General features: G+C 32.3%; 1 protein-coding gene across 1 annotated transcript in view; it reads right to left on the reverse strand.

Moving 5' to 3' along the window:
- The window catches only part of LOC139484365 (uncharacterized), a 115,315-nt gene extending 110,694 nt beyond the window's left edge, over positions 1-4,621 (reverse strand). Inside the window, exon 1 of the mRNA XM_071268102.1 lies at positions 4,492-4,621. The gene's annotated coding sequence lies outside the window, so the exon portion shown is untranslated. The remainder of the gene's footprint in view (positions 1-4,491) is intronic.
- Between the last annotated feature and the right edge of the window lie 5,844 nt (positions 4,622-10,465).

Raw genomic sequence — 10,465 nt, forward strand, 5'->3', positions numbered from 1 at the left:
GTGTGATTCGCTATAGTGGAGTTGACCAGTTCGCCGTAAAAACGTCACTCAGTCATTTTGAATTCAAATTACAGTAACACATGGATAGACTGAGGATGACAATCATGACATCTTCAAAGCGACACAGGATTGAGTAAGAATGTATTGACTTCTATTTCACAATTCCACGAGACAGAAACGGTTATACTCTATTACACTTTCATAAAAAAAAAAAAAAGCAATATTATTTACCTACGAAAACATGTGTTACCCAAAACGCCTCGGCCTATTTTAACTAGAAATAACATAGCTGAATGATGATCCCCAGTCAACATAAGCTCTAGATACGAACCATTTGTTTGAGAAGGCAGTCTGAGATATTTGAAAGAAAAAATCTGTCTCTGGTTTTTACCTTTTAAAAACAAAAATTATGGCCGTATCTGGATTGAAAACAATAATCTTCTCCACTTTTTTGCTTTAAGAAACGAAAATTTCGAACAGAATCATTTAGCATTAAATAAACATAATGAATAAAAAAACCAAGCATATTTTTTTGGTGCGGGGTTTTGCATGTGTGACTGGAATGTCAACTTGTTTCGCCGAACTGATATATTTAATACCTTTTTTCAAGACCATACTGCAAGCAGCTGCTCAGTGGCCAGGTTGTGGCCTTTATGTCTCCATTTGTCGATCGTCATTCATAAACTCGTTGTCATTTTAGACTTATTCGTAGCCTTTGGTTAATTTGGAACCCCTCACTTCCCTTAATTTTGTTGGTTGAAACATTTGGATAAAAATTGCTTGTTTGTCTTTCTTAAATCGTGTCGGTCTTGTTGTAAATTTCATCGAAAAGCCCGGCGTATATCTGGTTTACAACAAGAAATCTGTGAGGTTATTCTAACTTAACATACAACAAACGTGAGTTTTCCATGTCTATTTTTTACTGACAATTCCGACATGTAATTATATATCAGTGCATAGCTTTGGTTCCATACTATCATTTTATGAAAGACAATTAATAGGGAGAATACAGCATAAAAATTTAAAATGTCCAACCCTTACACTTTGTACACCAACTTTAAAATATACATGCCCAAATAGGGAACCATTAAAAATATGCATTTTACACTTATTTTATGTTTTTTAGCCCCAAAAAGTCCCATTTTTCTTCAAAAATCTTTAAAAAACTTCGCTCCACCCCCCTTTCTAAAATTCTGGATCCGCCCCTGCCTGTGACCGTGTCCAACAGTTGTCAGTGAATTAGAAATTTTACTATAAATCTGACACAAGTTCAGTTAAGAATCTGTGACAATTTGGATTTTCCTTGTAATATTTTTAGGAAATGCCCTATAAATATAAAAAAAGAAGATGTGGTATGATTGCTAATGAGACAACTATCCACAAGAGACCAAAATGACACAGAAATTAACAACTATAGGTCACCGTACGGCTTTCAACAATGAGCAAAGCCCATACCGCATAGACAGCTAGAAGTTTCAAATTCCTACTGCCTCATTCGCCTCCTTCATTTAAAATTACATCATAGGCGGATCCAAAAGGGGGGAGGGGGCTAAATGTTGGACTTGATCTGTTTGTCCAAGGTTAAACAATATATTTTGTTTTATAATTCTCAACTCATGAACTATGCAAACATTTTTAACACTATCTTCTCATTATATTCAACAAAAAGCTCACCAGTTCTTATCTTCACATGTTTGTCAAAAATGACCAATCAAATCAAAATTTTACTTACTAAATTTGCCGTGAAATATTCTAAAACATAAGTTGCCAAATATTGAAGTTCCTAACTGTTTATAATTCACAGTACCTGAATTCACTCATGTATTCCCCCCCCCCCCCTTTTTGAGAAAAAAAATTGATCATATAAGGAATCACTGAAGTATTACTGGAGCGGCCCCCTCTTAGGCAGCCAATGGGCCCCCACTTATGAAAATTTCTAGATCAGCCACTGCTTATGAAAATTGCTGGATCCGTCACTGGCACAATTTTAGTTTTATGTCATCGTAAGTCCAACGGGTTACTGTTGTTTTTATCCTTCATTCTTTTGACTTTTCTCAATTTATTGGATTTATGGCTGTAATTAACTACTACTTTAATTGGTATCCAGTATCGTACGGAACGAAGTATGTAGACTAAGTGTTTGTCGTGATTTAAACACGATAGTAGTGTTTCTTTCCCCTAAACATTATGAGCCGCATTGAACAGGATAGATAACCTCAGACCTCAAACAGTTACACTCTGAAACATTTTCAAGTACTTTCTATATGCTCATGTGTATTTTCTTGTTAGCATAGTTTTGTACTTGGACAGATAATCAGAATGATCAACAATCATGTATTGGCAATGTTAATTGGTCACGTTTGTTTGACTGAACAACCAAACCAGGTAATTTTTAATTTTGATAGCCTCACATGTCATGCATGTACAATGTTAATGTATACATTCAGTCATTTTTATAACACAAGGGTTACAAATAAGAAAATCCTAAACAAGATATGCAAATCTATAATCAAGACTTAGTGCCATAACTTACTGTATGAAGCACCTGTTTGTTCTGAGACTACTATAACACATATATATATATGTGTGTAACTGTTATAGTATTCTCAGATTTGGTTTAAGAATTATAAGGATTAAAGACTTTTTTCAAACTCACAAACATTACCAACGGACTTTATTCAGTTAGAGAGTTAATCGCCCTGGTTTATACATCACTAACCTCTAGAAAAAAATGTTAAATCCTAAAATCATTGAGATATTTAATACTGATAAAGCTATATTACTATATAAGTCCTTTAAATTAATCTAGGTATCTGAAATTTGAAATCAAAGATGTATACACACATATATATTTACAAATTCCACCCTTATGACTCTACAAGAGGTAAATATAAAACTTTTTGTAGTTGCATCTAATCCACTATCAAGGGAGATAATTTATGCCAAATAAAAAGATTAGTAATAAAATCTTTTGATGATTATATGTGCCCCTTTATGGAAAATCTTCAGACAAAGGTGAACAGCTTTAATGATTTATTTCTTCAAATAGAAAATGGAATAAATATTGGAATACATAAAATTCAGGTGAATTTGTATCTCATACTTGTATGTTACTAAAATTGAACTCGCGAAGAATGTTAAATTTCTCTAATGAATTCCATGTTTTAATTCAGTTAACATTAAATATAACTTTTTCACATGAACTTTTTCATGTTTTTTATTGTGAATTGTTCACATGAATTTCACTGAAATTAGATTGTTTTTAACATGTTTAAAGTAAATTAAGATTTTCAATGGAATACATGTCTTGCAAGGTATAAGATGTTAATAAACAATTTTAATTTTTTAATTTTTAATTTAATTTTTTTTTTATGTGAATTTCACGTGAATAATCTATCGTAAAAATCATGTGAAAAATTTAATTTAACTTCATGTCACCAAAATTTGCCTGTGTAATTTACACATGTGTTACACATGCGTTTTACTATACATGTGTTACACATGCAAATATCGCATGTGTCACATGCGTTATCCAATACATGCGTGACACAGGTGTATTTCTGCCACATGTGATTCACATGCGTGTGTTACGCATGTGAACGCATGTGTACAACACATGATTCCCATGCGTGGCAAGAAACATGTGTATTACGCATGTAACACATCTGTGACACATGCGTTTTTAGGCACATGCGTGACACATGTGTGGCATTTTTGCCCTAGTAGATAAAAACTTAAGGGAGGTTATCTTAATAGATATATATCAGTCATCAAAGTTTAATGAAAACTACTCTAAGCACTTGAATAATATTGTCCCAAAAATTGAAAATCACCTCTTTTTTTTATGAATAAAATCTTTTAACTCGGAAACGTAAAATCTTAAATTTATAAAAATCAAAGGGGAGCTTAGAACAATAGAACAATTTACCAAAGTTTTATAAAAAAAAATCCCGCTGAAAGCATTTTTAAGTTATTGTCCAAAAAATGGAAGACCCCTCTTTTTGTAATGAATTAAACCCCATATAATGCCCCAACTGTTCAGGGTTAGATTTTCATCATGTTATGTTAACAAATTTTCTGCATTCCAATCATAGGGTTTGCCACGTTTTCAGATATGTTTTTATTGCTTGAAATTTGTGCATGCAGAATGACTATTCTCAGAGATGCTAAATAAATCAAAAAGTAGACAATCATTTTCATCAGTTTTGCAAACGTGAATTGCAAACAGTAAAATTAAAACGTTATGAATTGTATGCGTCAGAAGACCATTTTCTAGATTCACGTTTATTAGGAACTCATAATTAAAATTTAAGAATGAATTAATAAAAAAGAAGAAACATTTTGAAGAGTTCCATGTCTAAGATCAAACACGGCATATTTCTAAGACCAAAAACAGCATACATATAAAAGCCACATTCACTGAGAATTTATCCAAGTGTTGGTATCTATAGACTTGCAATCATTGGGACAGACAGTATATATTTCAGTTACCTTAATGAGTCATCATCTGTCTGTCTTGTCCTGGCTTTAATCTGTAAACCTTTGCGGTATACTATGAATACTGTCAATATGTTTTTGAATTGTTAAATAAACCTCACGCCCACCATCGTCCATATTTTTGTTTATCTTTTATCAGTTACGTCATAAATACTTTGCATGAAGTTATCAACATGAACTTTGAAATGAGATTAAGTTAGTTTTCTCGTTTGAATTGTTTTATATTGTCCTTTCAGGGCCTTTTCTAGCTACTATGCGGTATGGGCTTTGCTCATTTCTCATTGTTGAAGGCCGTAAGGTGACCTATAGTTGTTAGTTTCTATGTTATTTTGGTCTCTTGTGGAGACTTGTATCATTAGCAATCATACCACATCTTTTTTTAAAAATAAGGTAATTTTTTTCAAATAGTTTTACACAATAAAAAAATTTGATAATAATTTTTTCATCCCAGGATTGTTAAAATTAAAATATGTATAAACAACATCAGCAACAAAACCACCACCACCACCACCACCACCACCACCACCACCACCACCACCACCACCAAAAACAACAACAATACTTTATTTTAGGAGGGTTACACAATTAGCTATATACCTAATCCTCCCTGAGGTCCTCATCATAAAAAAATAAATAAATCATAAATAAAATGCAAACATATACATTGCATGTACTTACCAGAAAATATAAGACTTGTTTTAGAGTTTATGCACGTTGAAACAAGGAACATGTACTGACACTTACACATGTTAAGATTGCCCTCAAAACAATTGTAAAACCAACAAAGAACTCACTATTAACTAGTAAATGAAATGAATAATATATTATAATGTCATTATTTTATTGTTCTATTATAGATTTGAAAATACTTTGAACGACAAACGACAAAACTATTTTACTCGCGTAGTAGTATTAACCTTATGTGGATTCTAACAAATTCTAAAGAACTTCTGGACAATTTTAAATCTCGGAATATTTCTGAAATTAATTCTAACATAACTTTTGATTTTATCCCTGTGGACCAAATTTCCCATGTGAAATTATAAAATTGTTTTGAAAAAAAATCGAACGACAAAATTTCTTCCGATGTGACGTTTACATTTTCTGACGTCAGACACGCGAGGCAATGAATATGTTTTTTAATTTGATAGATGCATGTGATTTTTTAATTTGATAGATGCTTTTGTGCTTTTTTGCAAATGATTGTTTGTTTTCAGGTTGTAACACAGTGATGATTGCTGTACCAATATTTTGACTATTTCATTAATTATGTCTGTTTTGTTCACGCATTGTTGTAGATATAACGGAATTTGATGAGACTGTCGTACAAGTGAGATGTTTACCGCTATAAAACTAGGTTCAATTCACAGTTAGGAATATGACGGATGCTGTCCATTCGTTTTATGTGTTTTGTCATTTGGTTTTGCCATATGATTAGGGACTTTCTGATTAAATTTTCCTCGGAGTTCAGTAATTTTGTAATTTTACTTTTTACCTTAATGAGTCAGCAATATTCTTTCTTCTTTCTTGACCTGGCTTAATCTGTAAAATAATTACGTATGCTATGAATACTGTCAATATTTGTCAATATGTTTGTGAATATTTAAATAAACCACACACCCACCATCGTCCATTTTTTGTTTATCTTAATTATTTAGATAAATCAAGTTCTTTTATGAGGTAATCATTATGAACTTTGAAAGGAGATTGAGTAACACTTCAACTAATTATATACGACCGAAAACTTGTAAAATTACTTTTCTTCACAGGATTGTGAACAATAAAATATTTTATACACTTTATAAATGCAGATACACAGAAAGTATCAGACTTTATGTATCTGAAGAGATTATTCACGTTGAAACAAGGACCCTTTACTGATAAAAGAATATGAAGACACTCAGGAATACCTCAAAATCTCAAGATCACCAATTCAAAATAAAAACGATGAAATGACAAACAACAAAAACAAATCATTATCAAGAACAGTTAAGATTGAGTTCGAATATCTATCTTTTGCCTTGTACATTTCTTGCTAGCTTGCTCTACGACATCAATCATATTTGGTAGATTTAAGGAATTTTATAATTCAACGTAAGTAATAAAAGAAAATAATGATCAAGGATTGCAACCTTTGATTGGAGCAACATGTACATCTCAAATGCCGAAATTCATTTAAAAATGTATCACAAAAATAAATTAATGAATTGCATTGGCTATTTTAAATTATTTTCCTATTAATAAATGTTTATTCAATTTTTTTATACGTTTTAAAGAAATAAATTATATTCTGGGAGAAACAGTGGGAGATATTATGAAAATAATTGTGCAAATCGTGATACAAGCATGAAATTTGGTATAAAGGTTGACTAAACGATAATTAAAAAAAATCAGTTGCTCGAAATACATTTCATTTTTTTCAAGATGGACACCGCTCATTTTGCAAATGAAGTCAAATCCAATAGACTACATTTCGTGAATCCGTTGAGAGATCTGTTATAGGAACATTTCAAATTAAATTTTGATAACACGTAAATTACAGTTCCTAAAGTACGATAAAACAATACATAAATGACGATAAAGTGACTTCCAGTTTAAAAATGTCGGTAAAAACTTTGATAATGGCTGCATTTCGTAAATCATTTTAAAGCTGTGTTTTAGGTATAATCCAAATAGTTATCAAAAGGACCAGGATTATAATTAAGTACGACAGACGCGCGTTTCGTCTACATGAGACTCATCAGTGACGCTCAAATCGAAATATTTATAAAGCCAAACAAAGTACAAAGTTGAAGAGCATTGAGGATCCAAAATTCCAAAAAGTTGTGCCAAATATGGCTAAGGTAATCTATGCCTGGATTAAGAAAATCCTTAGTAGTTCGAAAAATTTAAAGTTTCGTAAACAGGAAATTTATAAAAATGACCACATGATTGATATTCATGTTAACACCGAAATGTTTACTGGGCTGGTGATACCCTCGGGGACGAAACGTCTACCAGCAGTGACATCGACTCCGTGGTTTAAATAGTTATCAAGAGTACCAGGATTATAATTTAGTACGCCAGACGCGCGTTTCGTCTCAATAAGACTCATCAGTGACGCTCTAATCGAAATATTTATAAAGCCAAACAAGTACAAATTTGACTTGAAGAGCATTGAGGATCCATAATTCAAAAAAGTTGTGCCAAATATGGTTAATGTAATCTATGCCTGGACTAAGAAAATCCTTAGTTTTTCGAAAAATTCAAAGTTTTTAAACAGGAAATTTATAAAAATTACCACATGATTGATATTCATGTCAACACCGAAATGTTGACTACTGGGCTGGTGATACCCTCGGGGACGAAACGTCCACCAGCAGTGGCATCGACCCAGTGGTTTAAATAGTTATCAAAAGTACCAGAATTATAAATTAGTATGCCAAAGTAAGTTTTGATAAAACGTAAGTAAAAATTCCAAAATTACGATAAAACAATACATAAATGACGAAAAAATGACTTTCAGTTCCAAAATGGTGGCAAAAACGTTGAAAATGGCTACATTTCGTAAATCATGTGATAGCTGTGTTTTAGGTAAAATCCAATGTAAGTGGTTAAAACTTAGATGACTGTTCCTACAGTACGATGAATCAATACATACATGACGAAAAAGCGACTTCCGGTTCAAAACTGCGGCAAAAACTTTGAAAACATTTTTTTTTTCATTTTCTTCTAATTTACAAGAGATATCACTTACTTTGTTAAGTTCAAATCCCTAGTTTGGTTAGAAAAGATAGATTGCATTTCTTATAATTATCTAACAGTTGCCATAAACCCGTACTCTTTTGAAGTGCTCTGGAAGAGAACCTCTGATAGATGGAATAACATCATAAGGAGCTGCTTCCTGACAAATGATTCAATTCGTGCCTTGTTAACAGCAAAGGTTGATGTTGCCGTACATTATGCATGCAAATGCTTATATGATGTCCATCTCTGTGTCTTCATTTAAAATTAAAGCGAGCAAAAACATCCGTTACATCTGGAAATACTTCCCATGTCTGCCAAGCTGACCTCTTCACTTTCCCACCAAATGCTGACACAGTGTCACATTCACAGAATGCATGGAAGGAAATAATAAACGACAATTTTTTTCCGAAGTGACGCTTTCATTTTCGACGTCAGACTCGCGAAGCAATGAATGTGTTTTTTTAATTTGATAGATATTTTGTGCTTTGTAAATGATGGTTTGTTTTGAGATTGTAACACAGTAATGATTGCTGTAACCCATATTTTGACTATTTTTCTATAAAAATGGGAAACGTAGATACAAATTTCTTGTTTTTGGTTACAATAATTCATATTTTGTGAATCACACTGAATCTTCCAAAAAATATACTGAAGATGATATTATCAAAATTGCTGGACTTTTTGATCGACAATATATTTTTTGAGTTTGGAGGATTAATATTTCAACAGACAGTCGGTATTCCAATGGGTACTAATTGTGCACCCCTGCTGGCCGATTTGTTTTTGTACTCGTATGAAGCAGAATTCATTCAAACCCTTCTAAAAGACAAAAAGAAAAAGCACCTTGCGAAATTCTTTAATTTTACTTTCCGATATATTAAAGATGTAATATCATTGAATAACCCATATTTCAGCCAATACTTACATCTCATATATCCCAGCGAACTTGAAATTAAGGATACTACTGATACTAGAAGAACTGCTTCATACCTTGATCTTTTCCTCAATATTGACGCAGATGGACGACTTCACACAAAAATCTATGATAAACGGGACGATTTCAACTTCCCAATTATCAATTTCCCATTTCTCAGCAGTAACATACCCTCTCCCCCTTCGTATGGTGTTTACATATCACAATTGATACGTTATTCTTGTGCTTGTTCACACTACACGGACTTTATATACAGGAGTGTGGTCCTTACACAGAAACTGCTTCAAAAAAGTTATGAGGAGGACAGATTAAATTTGACACTCCGTAAATTTTATGGACACCATCACGAATTAGTTGATCCATACGATGTGTCTTTGACCATACTAGCTAAGGACATTTTTACCACATGGTAGATTGTGGTTTGTCATTACGTCGTCTTATCTTTTCATTACCGAACGTGACTTATTCCCGATTGTGACTGTTTTGCTGAGTGTGAATTCGCATTACTATAAGACGTGTTACGGTACCTGTCTATCCCAAATTCATGTGTTTAGTTTGATGTTGTATTTGTGGTTCTCGTCGAATTTTGTCAAATTTGTTGACGTCTTTTCTATTATATTCATGTGTAATGGTAAAGAAAATTAATCACCGCCTTCATTTATTAGATTTGATTTTGTTAACGTAATCTACAACAATTTACGTTTGAAGTTGGATTCAAAACAAACTGGACATATATATATATATTATAGTTAATTGCTATTAATAAGTATTACAATGTGCATTGTGTTTAAATGTAAAATCTGTATTTAGTTTTATTATAATCTTAAATCAATCCTAATTCTATCTTACTTTTGAGATATAGTTTTTCAAATGTGACGTCATTTTTGTGATGTTGCAGAAATTCAAATGTGACGTAATTTTTGTGCCTTTTCACCACTTCGTATGTGACGTCATTTTAATGTTTTTTTGTGTTGAGGCCTGGACTAAGTCGGGTGTGTCTATTTTTCTGTGTTGGTCTTTGCATTATGTATTCGGGTTTTGTTTTCTGTAATTAGTTAATACTTCAGTTTCATTATGTATATCTTTTATATTCATTTGATAAAATTTACTGTTTGCATAGCATAAATTGTTCTAAATAATAAGGATGTTCTTATCCCAAGCATAAAAACATAGCCGTATTTGACACAACCTTTTTCAACTTTTGATCTTCAGTGCTGTACAACGTTGTACTTCTTTTCACTTTCGATCTTTTATATCTGGGCATCAATACTCCTTAGTCACGGATCGATCGCCATTACGTAATCAAAA

Source organism: Mytilus edulis, chromosome 8 (genome assembly GCF_963676685.1).
Source record: "Mytilus edulis chromosome 8, xbMytEdul2.2, whole genome shotgun sequence".
Classification (NCBI taxonomy): domain Eukaryota; kingdom Metazoa; phylum Mollusca; class Bivalvia; order Mytilida; family Mytilidae; genus Mytilus; species Mytilus edulis.